General features: G+C 34.2%; 1 long non-coding RNA gene and 1 other non-coding gene across 2 annotated transcripts; one reads left to right on the top strand and one right to left on the bottom strand.

Annotated features, from left to right (window-relative positions):
* Positions 1 to 7,883: 7,883 nt before the first annotated feature.
* Positions 7,884 to 9,990, top strand: LOC136968205 (uncharacterized). Its single transcript, XR_010879615.1, has 3 exons — positions 7,884 to 7,972; positions 8,383 to 8,469; positions 9,865 to 9,990. It is a non-coding gene; the product is annotated as an uncharacterized lncRNA (long non-coding RNA).
* An 8,557-nt stretch (positions 9,991 to 18,547) lies between these two features.
* LOC136968892 (small nucleolar RNA U3) lies at positions 18,548 to 18,760 on the bottom strand. Its single transcript, XR_010879718.1, has one exon. It is a non-coding gene; the product is annotated as a small nucleolar RNA U3 (small nucleolar RNA).
* Positions 18,761 to 18,765: the final 5 nt, after the last annotated feature.

Raw genomic sequence — 18,765 nt, 5'->3', positions numbered from 1 at the left:
TTTCCGCAGAAAGTGAAATTTCTCGCGTTATAAAAAGCGTTCTTGATCGTCAACAGCAAGAAATAAGTACACGATTTACACTACTAAGTGATTTTAATTCCAAATGTGGATTTTTACTGAACGTTGAAAGTTTATTAAACAAGGATAATGAAGATACTGGTCTTGAAAAGAATTGTAAAAATTTGGGTGAATTTTATAATACAGATTTTAATGGAACAGAACTCTATGTCGAAATATGTGACTGCAAAATGTTACTTCGCAGTAGAAAAGAAATTGAACCTAAAACTCCATTAGAGCTTCTTACCTTTATAATCTCGTATGGAGAAGATGTTTTTTCCAAACCTGAGAGTCGCACTTTAAATACTCCTTACTATTTCAGTATCAATTGCTAGCTGTGAACGTTCGTTCAGCAAATTAAAATTAATTTTCACATATCTACGATCAACGATGGGACAAGATCGCATAAGTGACCTAGCGTTTTTAAGTGTGAAAAGAAAAAAATTTGAAATGATCGACTTTGATGAAGTAATTGATAAATTTGCTTCATCAAAGGCGAGAAAAATGTGTATGTACAGTACATAGTACTTATTTGTATTAATGTATTATAATTTCCGACACAGACACGTTTCCGAATCCAATCGTAGTCTTGATTTTTTAACTAGATTTTTTATCTCAAATTTAAAGCCTAACCTGAGCCTGTGTCGCTATTTATCCCGAAAAACAGTATAGTATTTTGTAGAAGCGTAGTTAGGTAGTGACTATTCGTAATATATTATAGATATTTTAAGGTAGGTACTACCTTAAAATATCTATAATATAATTCTATTATTATTTGTATTATATTCTTATTACGAGTAAATTCTATATATTACATTACTATATGTGTTTCTGGAGGGGGCGCCAATAAAGTGTCGTGCTCCGGGCGCCAGTTATGTTCGCTACGCCACTGACTCATTGTGCCGAACTTGGCACGATAGGTATAGAAAAAAGACATTTTTAGTGCCCACAGGACGAAACAAAATTATTTGCAGATGCGAGCGAGCGGGAATATATGGCGAAAAGAAGCGAGACGCAATAAATATCAAACACTGTCAGATATGTGCCAGAACCAGAAATTCTCTCTCGCCAGCGATATTTCTTGCTTCTCGCTTGTACGTGGGTTTCCTTTGCGAGAACCGTATCGCTCGCAATCTCTCGCTCGCTACTAAATTCGCGTCTGCATAGTCACACCTATTGTTTCTCAAACGGGATCCCGGTTGTTTTTTTAACCCGGGAAATCCCGCAAATTTCTTAAAAGTTCACTTTTTTCTTACTTTGTGTTAAGGTTGAGGAAATTTTGCATATATAAAATATAATGAACTCATAAACTGTCAGAATACATTTGTATTTATTAATTTTAAACATACTTATTAATTTTTTAAATTTTTGCTCGTAAAGGCATGTCACAAATTTGTTATATATTTTGTCTACGAGGACTTAGCCTATTAATAGAACGTATTGCACTGGTCCTATTAATAGGCTAAGTCCTCGTAGACAAAATATATAACAAGTAGAAAATAAAGAGATAGAGGCATATAAATTAATAGCATGCCACAAATTGTCAATAATCAATATGTAACTTATTTCCTTTTTAAGTTAGAAGTTTGATCTAAGTTCATTTTTTTGTTTTTTAAACTTTCAACTCAATTCAAAGCTTTTGTTGTTGTTGTTGTATGCATTTTCCAGCAAAGTTTAATAATAAATTTTTTTCTATTTGTGAAAATTTCTACGTATTTCAAAGGTAAATAATAATGCTGTGTACAGTGGCGTAGCGTAGTGGGGGCGGCAGGGGCGGCAAAATTTCACAATAAATAATAATATCTTGTAAAAATACCTAAATAAGGGGGCGGCGAAATTTTCCTCCGCCCCGGACGGCTGACACCCACGCTACGCCACAACCTGTGTAAGATATACCGTATTTATTCGCATGTAAGACAAGGTTTTTATTCATTTATCACAACTTAAAAATCTTAGGTCGTCCTATACGTGCGAACGAATGATTCTTTGCGTTTTTTCAAATAATTTTTGTGAACCGTGTATTCGCATTTTTTACTGAATGCAAATACCCTCATGTATTTAAAAACAAATATTTTATCTGGGTCGTTTGAATCGTTCTTGTATATTGTCAGGAATAAAGATAAATAGCAATAGGAAAAGCAAAGCTTTTGAATTGAATTCCAAATTGAAATTCCAAAATCACACGGGAGCAAGATATAAGTTTTAATCCATTCCCATGTGAAAACAGATGATTATTCGGAAATCAGAATTCGGAGAAACTCGTAAGTGTAATCGACGGAGAGTGGATTCGACTGTTACGAATTGGCAAAAACGGTTCCCAATTGTCCGGCTTTAGGTGAACAAATTATGTTGTCGATTTTACAAGATTAAAATGCCAGTAATTTTTGTGGGACAATATGTGCATTTACGTTTATTTGATGTTTTACTTGCGACTAAACGAAATAAAATTAGAATTGTATTAATAAAACTAATTTTATTTATTTTGATCTTTAATTATAATTTCTGTAGTCGCACGAAAAGGATTGAACTGACTAGATTGATGGGATGCAACACATGGATGATCTGTAAAGAGAAATGGACTCTTGGCATCTCGGGACGACTTTCAATGGCAAACTCGGAAAATTCCACGTGACCACCATGGGCGTAGCTAAGAAGGGGCATGGGTGGGCACGGCCCCCTGGTGCCCCTCCCCAGAAAATTACAGCCGGAAAATGTTGAGCCGATTTGCAAAAAGAAATAGAAAGCTGAAGCTATCAATAATTTAATTGGGTGTAGTGTACGCACTGAAAGTCTCGATCTAGATTAAAGACGGTGAACTATATTAAAGAATGGTAAAAAAATAATTGATTGGTTAATTTTTGTCTAAGGCATTGCTAGAGTTTGATATTAATGTTACGAGAACGTATGATTAAAGGAAGTTTCATATTATATGTGTGTTAGTTATTGTCGATTCCTATGGAAATTCCATTTTAATGGACAATAATTTGAAATAATTGAATTTTGTCAGGCTGGCCTCTACTAGGCCCCCGCGTAACAAAACCCTGGCTACGCCAATGGTGACCACCCTATTTGTGTAGTTCAAACCTACAGCCAATCTTCAGTGTTCGATGGTTTTATTCACTCAGTCACTGGTGGGTAAACTGGGTAATGTAAGACAGGGGACGTATCCGAAATATTCATTGTTAAGTTAAGTTACGGCAACGCAACATTTGGACGATCTGCCTAGCCCTAGGGGGATGCCTTCTGGGAGGTCTTTTTAAGGAAAACTGCCCACTACTTAGGCAGGGCCGAATTTACATAGCGACATTTGGGGCCCCACAAAACTATGTTTAAACATAATTTTTTTCTATTACTGCGATAGCCTAGTGTGGCCTGATCATGAGGGCCACAGGCAAAGAAAACCAAACCCGGGAAAATACCTATAAAACATCGGAAAATTTCGGGAAAAAATTTTACATAGGTATTTTTCAATTAAATTAAAATAATTAGTTTTACACAGTAAAATGTATGTATGTTTACAATAACCTTATTTTTAAATGAAATTTACAACTTTCTAGTTGAAATCTAGTTGAAAGTACAGTATTTTGTGTAAATTTTCTAAATCATCAAATTTGCCTACTCTTAAAGGGGGCCCCCACCGAATTTGTGCCCAGAGCCCCTGGATTGGTAAATCCGGCCCTGTACTTAGGCGTTACAGACGTGGAGAAAACCCGGAAAACTGCACGTGGCCAGCCAGTCCGAACGAGGCGCAAACCCACAACCGAACACCCAGTATTCAGGGTACGAAGACCGCTTGGCAAAGCGAAAAAAAAAAACAATTAAACAGCATAGTCAGTCGCGGGTTCGCATCTGACAAACGGGCTGGCGACGTAGAGTTTTCCGGTTTCATCACGTGTCTAATAATTATTGAGGCTAAGTTTTATATAAAAAATCTTTTCAAAAGACTCTCTCTGGCATATTGCTATAGTGTTGAATTGCCTTATCCCATCAATCTAATCCATTCCTTTCTAAGTTTGTTTGTTGTGTATTTTTTAAGGGAAGCGAAGCGTTTGTATTATTGAAGCGGTTGACTGATGCCTTAAAGGCATCAGTCAACCCTTCTGAGATATCCGGAATCGAACCCGGGATAGAATAATCGCCCGAAAAATTCCTACCGAATACAGTACTTGGCTTTCAGTCTCGAATGGGTACGAAGAAAAAGGGCCAGTCGCGCCCACAGGGAGGACAGTCAATAAATCAATAAATCATTTTTAAATTATTAACCCAATGAACGAATTTACGATAAATTTTACAAAGATTTGCCATACTTACAGATACTTCCTTATATGTTTAAACTGGCAAATTACATAATAAAACACTAATAATTTATAGTTTTTTTAGATGTTTGTTATTCGATATTTTCAAATAATCAAATTCCTCATTGTATATATTTCTTTGCTTTTCTCTAAAATTTTATGATTATTTATCGAAAATATAAAATAATTGAATTTGATTAATGAATTTTTCTGTATCAAATTATCTTAATTTCAAAACTAAAAGCAAATAAATAAAATATTTACCTAATAATTAAATGTAATTTAAGCTTAAAAATAAAGAAAATTGTGTTATGAGGATTGAAAATATATCATAAATAGGAGTAATAAATGCTAATATTCTTGTGAACAGATATATTTTTTCCTTTGAACTTTTCGCACCAAGGACACTAGAAGAGCTTTTTTAGACTATTAGCTTTGTGTTAATTTCATACGACAACGCAATCCATGGGCGATATAGAAGGAGACTTTCTATAAAAACTGCTTATATTTAAACACGTGAAAAAAAGCCAAAAACCTCCGCATGGTCAGCCAGTAGACCAGGGATGGCCAACTCGCGGCACGCGTGCCATACTGTGGCACGGCGGAGTTTTAACAGTGGCACGCGAAGACTTATTGAAAAATTAAAAAATTTGAAAAAATAATAATGTCGTCTTCAGGAACTTTGTCAAAATTCGTAAAAACCCTAATCATACGCTACTGCACACAACAGCACAACGCTGCGGTAAGACAGCGTAATCATGGGACGAGTCCAATAGTTTGAGTTGCCTTGCTTTGGCGCCGTTGTGTCTTGCTATGGTTGTCCGTTCTCGAGCGAGAGCAAGTGCGACATTCTGGCTGTCTGGCTCAGTTGATTTTAGTGTTGTCACCTTTTCAAAATTGCTGACCTGGACGGCAGATCAAGTTTGTTCGAATAGAAGTCTCTGATGCATGCGCAATGTTATTTTACCATGCGAAGAATAACGTGCACTCCAGTTCTAAAGCAGTTAGGAACTCGAGTACTTGCCACTCAAGAATGAAGATTGAGTATGGAATTTAGCTTTTTGCACCGATATTATGGGACATTTAAATAATTTAAATTTAAGATTACATGGAAAAGATTGTATTTTTCCAACCCTAGTTGGTCATATATCTTCTTTTGTGAACAAACGTTTGCTTTTTTGTCTCGATTTTGGAGAAAAAAGATTAACACATTTCACATTAATGCAGGAACTAGCTACCAAAGTCAATAATGCTCCGAACTATGATAGATTTAAAAATTTAATATCCATTTTGCAGGATTCATTCAGTGCTAGATTTGATGATTTTCAAGATGATAAAAAAAGAAATGCTGATCTTTTCACAAAACCTTTTTTCAATTTCTCTGCACGACGTTAATTGTTACCCACCTGAAATCCAAATCGAAATTATTGACCTACAGCACCATACTACACTGAAAAGTAAATATAAGTTTGAACTTATTTCAACTGCAAGTGATCCAAATGATATTGAATTTTGGAAATTTGTACCAACAAGCAATTTTCCAAATTTACACGATTTGGCTGTCAGTTATTGTTGTAGGTTTGGATCAACATATATTTGTAAACAAATGTTTTCTATTATAAACATAATAAAATCAAAATATCGTTCAAGATTAACTGATATGCACCTAAAACAATTAATTTTGTTAGCATCAAGAACTAATCCTAATATAGGTGATTTGGTAAAAAAACTACAAGATTCAAAAGCCACATTAATTAAGTACTGACTGTTTAATAATTATTTAGAATTAAATGTTTCAAGTTATTCATTTTTATTTTATTCATAACCTTTAAAAATGTTTATTAACAATAAAACCTAAGTTTGTACGTTTGTTTTATTTATTATATTATTTTTAAATTTTCACTGCTCAGACTTACATGAAAAAAAATGTGCTATTTGCGTAAAAATCCCATAATCAGCCTATAAATAATATTTTTTCACCTTTTTGTATGTTTTTAGTATGTTGTAAAAGTTAGAAGTGGCACGCATAATTTTTTTTTCAGATATGGCACTCTTCCCAAAAAGGTTGGCCACCCCTACAGTAGACGATGCTGATCCACGACCAACAGCGAGAAGCAGCTATCATTCAGTGGTTTTATCCCACTCGGCCACTGGTGACCCCTTTCTTAGGACCATTCTGAGATTGACGAAATTCTTAAAATGACGACCAGATGATAAAGGGCTGTGCTGTCCTAACAGTAACGTGTGCCTTGGGCAAAATACATATTGGAGTCTTACAGCAATGAGGTCATATACGAAATAAACATTGTATTGGAGCCCGCAATTTCTTGGGATTCAGGGCAACTTGCTTCTTTTGCTTCCAGGTGGAACAGGTAGGGGTTAGAACAAGCGTGACATATCTGGAACAGACCCAAAAGTTTTCTGAGAATGAATCCGAATTTGAATCTGGATTTTCATAACGGCAGACTGACGTTTTCATCGCCTCGATTATCCGGCAGGTTTTGAAAAGATATCCAAAAGTTTGTCTCTAAAATTTTACACCAGAAAGTAAATAGATGCCCGCTCTACGACTGACATAAATTCATTATTACTGTATAAAATGCCAACGCTGGAAGTTCGTATATTGTTAATCGGAGGTGACGGCCCTAAGCTTACCACATCTGGACTCCATTTTCATCTATCTAATTCTATTGTCGAGATTAAAGACGGTCGGCTGACAAACGTACAATAGTCGGAATCTGTCGAGCTTCAATTTCAAAATTGCAATCCAATTAGCAACAAACAGAGGGTTCTATTTTATGGTGTATTAATTTAGTTAAACATTCATTTAATTTAGTTAAAATAATAATTTTAAATAACTCTTTCCGCCCTGTGGGCACTAAGCGGGCCCTCTTTAAGCAAGCCCATTATGGGTTCGGCCAGGTAACCACCAAAATTTAATATCACCGATCTCCTTAATACACAAACCTCACAGCAAAATTTCAAAAAAATTTCGACAAAAAGCACAAGACTTTTTAAGCTTACAAAAGGGTGGACAAAATCGTGCTCTCACACACTAATATTCATACAGAAAACTTCGAAATTTTTATGGATTTTATGACGTTTTAAGGTCCCCTGAGTCCAAAAATGAAAAATTTTCGAGGAGGATCAAATATCTGCTTCTACGATCGATCCTCCAGTAACTGCCCTATTTTCAGGAACGTTTAAGCAGAATTATGTACAATATTCTTTTGAGAATGAGCCTTATCATCATACTGTATGCTTTATAATGCCTAAACATAATTTAGCGAAGACAAATTAATTGTTCAAACAAACAATTCATCATCACTTATAAAGATTTCAAGATGAAAATGAAATAATTTTAGTAATTTCATTTATTTTTCCATTAAAAATTAGGTTAATAACATTTATAATTTAAAAAAATTAATTATAAGCTATAATTTAAACGTAATTATACCATTTAGTCAAGTCATGTTTTTTGAATAGTTGCAACTAATTATTCCAGATAAAGGAGAATCCAAATAAAATAAGAACAACAACACACAGAGATTAACCATTAGTTTTGAAGTAATTTAATCATCCGCACCTTTGGATTTCTCCAAATTTTTACTCGTATCTACGTAAGTAATGCTTCAATTTTACTTTAAGTTCTTACTTATTCAGTTAAGAATACGCAAGAGTATTTTATTAATAAAATATTGAAATAAATTCATAGATAAATTCATAGATTCGACATGGGAGTAAAGGACCATCAAGTGGCTATTGAGCATCAGTTATGATTCATGATGGTTTCAGAAATTTCTACGCTAGAATACGTTGGGGTCCTTACCTGAACGTCACAATAGGGTGGGAGGGTATTAAGTTCTGTTGATACATAACAACCACCTTAGCTTTTGCACCGATGCTTTTATTTAGCCTACAGTACAATTTTTCATGTGTAAATTTCCCATGTTCTCATGTTCCCATTTCCCATGCTAAAATCCATATTTTCATATTTATTTACACTTAAATACGTTGTTTCTTTTACTAGATTGGTGAATTCAGTGTTGCAATATGGAGTATATCAAGAAATTTCTACTTCTTGCACTGATATTATTCACGGTCGAATTTATTCCTGGTAAGTGTTATGTTTTATCATTATTCTTTATATTTTTCTAATTACACTAATCAAAAATAAATGCAAATAGGAAGTGCTAAAAAACTACGTACGAAAACACTTTGTGATTGTGAAGGTAGTTTCAATGATGCACAGTGTAAGAATAGTTGCACCGCTGCAGGTTATACATGTGGAAGATGTACATTATGGAAACATGGAAACAACAGAATCATATGTTTGTGTTATAGATTTGAAGAATAATTAAACTTTGATGTTAAATTCTATTCTGTATATTTGTTTTTGTTTGTATACAGTAACGCAACAATTAGGAGATCTGCCGAGGGGATGTCTCCCGGGAAGACTGTCTAAAAGAAATTGATCCCTAGTTAGGTATTATAAACATGTAAATATCCAGGATCGAGTTGCTTAACTTTCCCGGCAACATTTGGTGACGCCGTCCTGGGAGTACTGAAAGACAGATTAAGTCTCAAAATTATTTAAATTATTGTGAGACAGAAATTCACATATCATCACATAATTATAGGTAGGCGAACAAAGGATTTGTATGTGAAAACTACATTTCACATTATGCTTTATTAGGAATTAAATAAAAATAAAACAAGTAAATTACATTGTTTAAATTACGTAACAGAAACTTCGATCCTGCAGAACGTCGTTCTCGACAAGAAGAAAACGAAATCACACATACAAATCCTTTATTATAGGCCTGAATAATTCATTTAATAATTTATAATACCGGTAATCCCAAAGAAGTTTGATTGATTTGACCAGGTAGCAAATGTCACCATAAGTATATAGTCACTTAGTGGTCACCATCAGAGGAAGAATGGTGAATTCTTAATTTTAAAGAAAACCGTTACGACATCGGCCCACACGACAGCAAAATTTAAAATTTGTAAATAAAAATATATAATATTGATCCATTTTTGATGCCCTCTTCGTCCTGAATTCTCTGTCTGTGCACTATTTGCGCCTATTGCACCTGCCTAATTAGAACACTGCACTTAAATAACAAACAAATTCATAGGATTTATCACATTATTTTATTCGAGAATTCGACACCTCTGCATTGTCATGATTAAACTGACAAATTTTTCAATACAAATCTACGTTACACCGTCTCATACATCATTATTTCGCAGTGTTTATTAGGCTTTTTTTCTTTATTCTGAGTCATAATGAGGTTGGAAGCATGACAAAAGATAGAGAATGATGACCCGGTCAATACTCCTCATGATAAACGAGTGATCTGAATAGAATTAAAACTCAGTTTCTTACAATTTTGAATACTAACATTTACTCGCGGGTATATGGTGACGATTTTAAAAATTATATCGCAATCTTAAATATATAAATATTTACTTTTAAACAAAATTCGTATTCGTGCTCCTACAGATACAATAAATTTTCATCTGGCATTATTTTCCACGTGGAAACAGAAAAGAGATCAGCGGTTACAAGTGTTAATTTGGGTCACATTTGTAATTATTTCGGTATCTATATAAACAATCTCGATTTGAACACTTCGCTCCTCTTCTTCCGTTCAAGTTACAAGATTGGAAATCAATTTATTAGGACTCTGTGATTTGTTACGGTATTTTTGAAGATTTTTGTCAAATTTTATAATCTTAACATCATCTATTAATTTTGAATTCTGTCGAAAGGACAGACATTTATATAATTTATGAACTTAAATTCAGTTGCCAAAACTTTGTAAAGATGATTTAATTAAATTATGTTTTTACGTATTTCATTAATATAAAGTTGAATTTATTTTCCAGATGAAGATATCACATTTCTTTATTATTATAAATCTTGCTGCACATTTCAATTGCCATCCTTGCGTTTCAGGTAAATATATTACTGTTTATTTACGATAATTTATAGAAAATGATGATAACAATAATAATAATGGATCGTAATTTCTATTTAATTACACAAAAATTAAAATTAATTGTAATTATTTTCTCCTAAAAGACGAGAAGAAAGAGGTTTGCAATAAAACGTAAGTTTAATTTCAATTTTATTCCTTTTTTAAAACTATTTAATATTCATTATTCATATAAAACTTAACTTTTTAGTGGTGCATTCTGTTCCTCTGATGCAGACTGCTGTCCTCACGACAAATGCTATAGTGTATCTAACAATTGCGATGCTTTTGTCTGTTATCCTAGATGTTTTCAGAAAAAATCGGAACAGGAATAAAGCTTCGTGATAAAATGTAGTAACGTATAACTACTCCATGTCATATAAACAAAAAAATACATAAAATTATAACGAACACAATATTATCTTCATGGCAGAAGATACAGTACGTGTATGGGTGTAATAGTGGCACGTGGTTTTTAATGTACAATAAAATACTTAAGAAAATTGTAAGCAGTAAAAGGTTTTAAATAAAAATATTAATAAAAAAGCTACATTAAACATTATAAAAGAAAAATATGGTAAAATTAATGGGGTAAGGTAAAGTAGCATATTATTATCGGTATCATCTAAAAAGAGGTGCCTCCGGGGAGAGTTTTTACGAGTAATTGTGGTTTAACACGTGAAGATAACCCAGAAAACTCCAGCTCGTTATCAACTCTCAGATTTCGATGGGGTTTAATCTACCTCTCCATAGGTCAGCGCATGTTTTGGTGATTACATACATTACGCGTGAATTTAAATTACGCGATATTTCGGGGGATGACTCACTGAAGGACTCTCTATGGAAAATTGATCCTATTTAGATGTTAAAGGTAAAGAAAAGCAGAAAACGTCAAATGTCCATTGGCATGGCGCGAATCTACCATTGTTCAGTCTCCAATCCACCATTGTTCAATCTCTCGGTCACTAGTGGGTTTGTGTTTTTGAAGGATCATTAATAAATTCTATGATTTGTGTTTTAAATTAATAATATTTCTTTGGAAAAAACATAACGTAAAAGAATTTTAACATACCAAAAATTATATTTTACGATTAAATTTATTATCTTTAAAAAATAACATTTATTGTATTCCCAAATATGACATTTTAATCTGAATCTGATAAAATGCATTTTTTTTCGAATAATTAATGACAATATTATCCATCGAAAATTTACACGAATCTTTCCAGTACAAATACATTTTGTTTTCGAATTGAATCTTGTATCATTCACACAGATTCCACGAGTATATCCTTCAACGAAACATGATAATTTGCAGTGCACATGATTGAAATATTGATCGCAATTACGATGAAATTTGTCAAAGTTATATCCGTCAACTGAAAAAAACCAATCATTTTGTATAAGTAAATATTTAAAATTGTGTATTAAAACAATAGAAATCTGTACTCACTTAAGACTATATTGTTTGGTAATACAAGCAACGTGAATAAAATGGAGATTGTTGTTTTCATTTTCGCTCCATAGAAGAAACATCAAAAAGGTTTCTCTGCAAACTCTGCGCTTTTCAAGTCCTACTCTTGTATATTTATACAGTTTTCTTCATTAAAAATTAATGAAATTAAATTTATCGTGTTTATAAAACACGTTTTCCATCTAATAATTCGAAATATTGAAAATAATTTATTAGTTTTTAAGTTTAAAGTTTCAAGGTATCACATATGAAGAAATTCCAAAGAAATTTGCTTGATCGTGAAAATTTTAATATTTTTCTAAGATATATATAATATATATATCTTACTTTTGGCTCTTAGGGCACTCAGACGGCCTTTTTTTCCGTAGCCCGATATATGAGGAACAGATCGCCCATACAGATAGGGTAGACAGAAAGTTTAAGCCGACGGTGTGTATAGTACCATCGCCCGGAACATCTCAGTATATCTCCGCTCGACCCCATCGCTCGAGACATCTCTGGGTATCTCCGATCGCCCTCATCGCCCAACGGCCCTTCTCGTCCGCCCGGAACTGGATTACGATCAACCAACCGAACTCTCACGTTTCGGAAGATCGCCGAGGTTTGGAATAGTCTACTCGATGAATTCGTTCAAATAAACGGTTTTTCGCATGTAAACGCCTGTTTTCATTTGCCTCCTTCGCAACCGCCCACATACACGGGTTCCCTTGGGCTCATTCTGACGCGGGATTAATTGTAACCCCCTTGAAAGTCGGCAAATCCTACACTGGTGTCAGTGAAGTGGGATATTTAAGCCCAGTCTACACCAGTCCAAATCTTACATATTAGTATGGATTAATATGAATTTCTGAATTAAGAGGTACGCGAGTTTGAGCTCTTTCTTGAAGTGGTACGCAGGAAAAATTAATTGGGAACCACTGTTCTAGATTATGAGGGAAAAAAGAAACAAAGAATCATTCGTTCTCAACAATATATTTGATTTCTATTGGACCATTTAAAGGTACAAATATAAGGTCAGAATAAGCCATTAATTAATTGCTATGCCAACGTCTCACGAAATTCTGTCTCTCACTATGGGCCTTGGACTTACAGATTGACTCGTAGCGATCTTTATTGTAACTCTTTAAAAATACTGAGTCAATTATTTTTTTTTCACTCGACTCAATGTAACATAACTGTCTTTTTTTCCCCTATATCTATTTTGATTTTTGGAAGAGTTAATCCCTGTGATTTATGTATAGTCATCGAGTATGCTAAGGTAAGGGGAAACAGTCTACGAGATCGCAATATACTGCCATCATTCGAAGAGCGTGTTATGGGGATTATTGGAAACAGATTACCACAGATGAAAGGTCCCCGATAGCTATCGAATTCCACTAAAATAAACAGAGGAAGAGCTGGAGGGCGAACATTAGGAGCATATATAATGTAACCAGTGGCGTGCCGTCATTGGAAGCGATGAAAGCGCCGATTCCACCTTCCAATGACCTTCCTTTGTATTTTATAAAATATAAATTTTTATATTTTAACGTACTTTGCATTAATTAAAATTAATATTTTATTATAACTGCATTATGTATCTTTCACAAATTTCTATACTACATGCGAAAAAAAAAACGATAAGATTGCTATTGTATATTCGAATAATTCGGTGGCGGAAGGAATGTCAAAACCGGGTCAGAGTCCAATCAGCCAGATTATATAGGCATTGACACATACGGTTTACAGAGCACCAACGTCACCCGGTTTAGCTGGTGGATGCTTCACACATAAAGCTTCTAATTTTATATCCCGGTCCGGTTGTGGGCTGTTAGCCGCCTGCCTGCTAAATTTTCGGCCGTCCTCGCCCGATTATGCGAATCACGAGTAGACTAGATCAACGGCGGGCAACCCCCGGCCCGCGGGCCAGCTACGGCTCGCGAAAAGTTTCTATCCGGGCCGCGAGATCTTTAATAGATTATTAAATTGGCAAAATAACTAATTAATAGTTATTTTTCCAATTCTTTGTAATTTTCGAAAACGATAAGCGAAATAAATGTAGTAATGAACTTTTTATTTATTTATTTCATATTTGCAGATTAAAAAAATTACAAGTCACAAGAAGTCGTCAATTAAATACTACGGCCCGCGGAAAAAACGTAAAATTTATTCTGGCCCACGTTATAAAAAAGGTTGCCCACCCTAGACTAGATTTATAACTTAACCCAACCGATAGAAATTTATTGGTATGTTTTTATGATAGTTCTGTATAGTTGACAAGAGTTTTAAAAAATCCATTAAAATATTTGATATATTTATTCTGCTTTCCCATCTTATATTACTTACGGATTTCAATGTTAAACCGGTGATATTACGATTTAGTATGTCCCATCTGTAAGGGGATGCAGAGAAAACGTGTACAATTCTAGTACAGTGTTAAAAAATTAACTGTTACTTTGGCAGCATCATTTACAATCAAATTTAATGAATGAGACGTACAATGGTACAAAAAAAGCTCTAGAATTTATTTTCCTTAAATTTACGATTCATGTATCGGTTGTCATAAAAATTCCTTTCTACTTCTTTCCCAAGACTACAGATATTCGAGTACAAAGTAACTAGTTTCGACTTATTTCTACTTAAGAAGTAGTTAAATAATTAAGCGATTAGGGAATTAGAAACATAAATAAAACCCTGATGAAAGAGCCGAAATTTTACTTAAACAGAAGCTTAACCGAACCAATCTCTTGCCGAGTACAGTGGGGTCTGATCTCCTCATAATATTAGATGTAATAGACAGAAATTTTTCCAGTTCAATGAGAGTGACCGAAAAGTTGTATATTTTGGAAATTTCCGTGAACACTCGGTCCTAAAACGAATTAGTTAGAAAACGAACGACGGACAATCTGTTAAGTTTAACATATTTAGATTTTTACAGCTATGGTGAGAAACGTTTAAAATCTACAACAACCCTGTCGCGTCCTTTGAGATATACTAGTGATGCGACAAAAGAGGCATTTGACATTGACCGGTATCGGCACCCTCGGGATTTGGCACGCACACACCTACCTGGACCGTCTCTGATTTCATTCATTAGCCACTCGTAGGGAGCTACAGTATTTCACTAAGTGGATTGTTTTAAGATTTAAAAAGTAAAGAATATTTTGTTATTTTTATGTACGTTTCTTCACAAAGTTATATTTAATTATAAGTTTCTTTAAAAGTATATTCGTACAATTGAAGAATTTTTTGTACTAGGCATGTATATTCATCACACATTTTGTTTTCCCAAGTAAGTTTTTCTGATAATTTTAATTTTAGCCCTTATATCGTGGCTAGTGATTCAAAAATTTATTTTAAAAAGTTTTGGCTCAAGACCATATAATAAAAAAGAAAACATTATTAAAAGAGAAAGACCAATGCCTAAGGCCGCGACTCCACTAGCCGTAAAAGGGCCGTAAAACTCCTCACCGTAAAAGCTTTTAATCACGTGATCATGATATTTTACGACCTGCTCAGGCGTAAAATATCATGATCACGTGATTAAAAGCTTTTACGGTGAGGGGTTTTACGGCCTTTTACGGCTAGTGGAGTCGCGGCCTAAATTAAATATAAATACGGTGACAAAAAAATTTCGACATTTTGACGATAAAATTTATGACGAATGACGATTCTTTCGTAAAATTGAAGCAATTTGGAAATCAAAGAGGAATAGAATTTAACATTGGTAGACAATATAAAATAAATATTGAAAATTATAACAAGATAATTACGATTAATAGATATATTTAAATTAATAGATGTTATATGTTTTTTCTCAAAGCGAGAATTGGCATTTAGAGGGCATAAGGAATTTATTGAATCTAATAACGGAGGTAATTATATTAAACTTTCTTATTTATTTAGTACGTCAGATAATCTGTTAAAAATACATTTAAAGAAGTATACGGTTTTTACTGGCTTATCGAACAAACGAATACGAACGAGCCCTGACGCGCAATTAATTGATTGCCCCTGTAAGTCGTCTTCTTACAGAAACACAGCTTTCCTGTCATCAAATGTCACGGCACGCCACTGATCGTTTGGGTTAAGTTATAAATCTAGTCTAGGGTGGGCAACCTTTTTTATAACGTGGGCCAGAATAAATTTTACGTTTTTTCCGCGGGCCGTAGTATTTAATTGACGACTTCTTGTGACTTGTAATTTTTTTAATCTGCAAATATGAAATAAATAAATAAAAAGTTCATTACTACATTTATTTCGCTTATCGTTTTCGAAAATTACAAAGAATTGGAAAAATAACTATTAATTAGTTATTTTGCCAATTTAATAATCTATTAAAGATCTCGCGGCCCGGATAGAAACTTTTCGCGAGCCGTAGCTGGCCCGCGGGCCGGGGGTTGCCCGCCGTTGATCTAGTCTACTCATGATTCACATAATCGGGCGAGGACGGCCGAAAATTTAGCAGGCAGGCGGCTAACAGCCCACAACCGGACCGGGATATAAAATTAGAAGCTTTATGTGTGAAGCATCCACCAGCTAAACCGGGTGACGTTGGTGCTCTGTAAACCGTATGTGCCAATGCCTATATAATCTGGCTGATTGGACTCTGACCCGGTTTTGACATTCCTTCCGCCACCGAATTATTCGAATATACAATAGCAATCTTATCGTTTTTTTCACATGTAGTATAGAAATTTGTAAAAGATACATAATGCAGTTATAATAAAATATTAATTTTAATTAATGCTGTACGTTAAAATATGAAAATTTATATTTTATAAAATACAAGAAAAGGTCATTGGAAGGTGGAATTGGCGCTTCCATCGCTTCCAATGACGGCATGCCACTGATGAAGATCAATTTCAGCAAAATCCAATTCTAAATAATGAAAAAAAATCCTCTCGAAGTACACTTTTACCAAGAAAACTGTCGATCTTTTTTTAACCCCCCATTCCAGCATCAAAAGAAATAATATCAAATATAAACTTGGAAAAAATATACTCACAAAACAAGATACAACTGTTCGAAACACAATAATTAAATTACTCTTATCAAAATTATAAAATGGTGCGGCCTTAATTTAGAAACCGCATGACTTAACAATTCTTGTACAACAGATCTACATTAACTATTTAACTATCAAAACTCTCACCATCTCACTCAACTCCGGGAGTGCCACCATAGAAACTACAGTCAAACCTGTTTTTATGCGCTCTTTTTATGTGCGATTTTTATTTGTGCGATTTTTTTAATGCGAATTTTTAATTTGTGCGGTTTTTTTAATGCGAATTTTTAATTTGTGCGGTTTTTTTAATGCGAATTTTTAATTTGTGCGGTTTTTTTTGTGCGATTTTTTATTTGTGCGGTATAGTTGGCGACTAGTCTCGTGCGATTCGTCATGTCTCACGTTGACTTATTATAGCTAAATAAACTTATTATAGCATAAATGCACTTATTATAGTAATATTATTGCATGAATATGCGAAAAATGAAATAATTTACTTTTTAAATCAACAAAACACCACCTGGACAAAAATATGTAAAACAGACGATAGACCAGACGATGCAGTCAAGTGCTGACATCTGTTGTCAATAAATTCTATTTCGTACGGTTTTGAGTTATTTTCTATGTGAGACTTTTTTATGCGGTCCCTGTTGACCGCATAAAAAAATTATTTTTTTAATTGTGTTGCGAAAACTATTATTTACAGCCATTCGTGAAGTTTCGTGAGATTTTTTTTAATGCGTTTTTTTTAATGCGGTCCCTATCCCCCGCATAAAAACAGGTTTGACTGTATTTAAGTAAACATCTACATTTTTTTGAATTTCACAACCTTGGCTATTACAGTGGCGGGCTACTGCCGACATATAATTATTATTATTATTGCTGCGATATGCTCTTTAAACATTATTTTTAATTTTCTGTTTCCTTATATATATATATTATTTTTTTACAACCGCATTCAAATTTATAAACAATATTTTTTGTATCTCAAATGTTTTGTTCTATTTTTTGTTCACTGTGGTTTATGTGTTTTAATATTATTTATTTGTTCGAGTGTTCGGGTTTCTACGATATTTAAAAATTGCGGATAGAATATACAGTATTACCAAAACGGCACTTGTAGATAATAACAATCATAGTCAAACACTTCGAGGTCATCAAATGATCCTTTCTATCGATATATCCGCCAGATGGCCGAGCGGGCGAGGCCTCAGCCCACTGCCGGAGGGTCGAAAAATACCCGGAATTTTTCGGAGAACTGTCCGTCCCGACCACCCCATAGTGAGCTCGTCTGCCAAGAATTTCTGAAAAGACCCTTCTAAGAATCACGGGACAGAAAAATGAAAAAAACCAAAAGTGCCGAAAAGTACATTTTTTTTTCAAGTAAGTTGTACCGTACGCAAACGTTTGTTTTTGAAAGTAAAGACGTTTCCCTTACTCTTTCATGGGAAGCAAGAATAAAAAGTCTTTTATCCGGCACTGGTAAAATAATTATTTCCAAATTGTGTAAGAACGAAAAATGTTCGTTACGTTAACGGTTAGAGACCTACACAAACCCGTACGGCATCGGTAATAACTGACGTATTTAATTAAGTAGAATGGATCACATTTAAAGAAACATTAGAAATCACCTCACCATTCTTACCTTCCGGGTAGCATTATTTGCACGTCATCCAATCTTATTCGCTATAAGCCGACTCACATACTCTAAAACAGTTAAATTAATTTTTATTGGTCAAAAAAGGGAACCACTCAGAACGAGTTTCCTCCCTCCCGACTTCCTAAAAGAAAGCGGGAACGGTCATCAATGGCCGGCCATCTGCCACAACAGGCAGTCAGCCGACCCGCTTCGCGCTCAGAAGGAAACTCCACACCTCGTCATCGTGGTCGGTGTTGCTTACAGATTCGGTCGCGAATCCGTCAAGTCTACTTCAGAAATGATCCCTTGAAGTATGATCTTGACTA

This window comes from Centruroides vittatus, unplaced genomic scaffold (assembly GCF_030686945.1).
Source record: "Centruroides vittatus isolate TY-2023 unplaced genomic scaffold, ASM3068694v2 contig_1033, whole genome shotgun sequence".
In the NCBI taxonomy this organism is placed as follows: domain Eukaryota; kingdom Metazoa; phylum Arthropoda; class Arachnida; order Scorpiones; family Buthidae; genus Centruroides; species Centruroides vittatus.
This window is presented reverse-complemented; position numbering and strand designations above follow the sequence as displayed.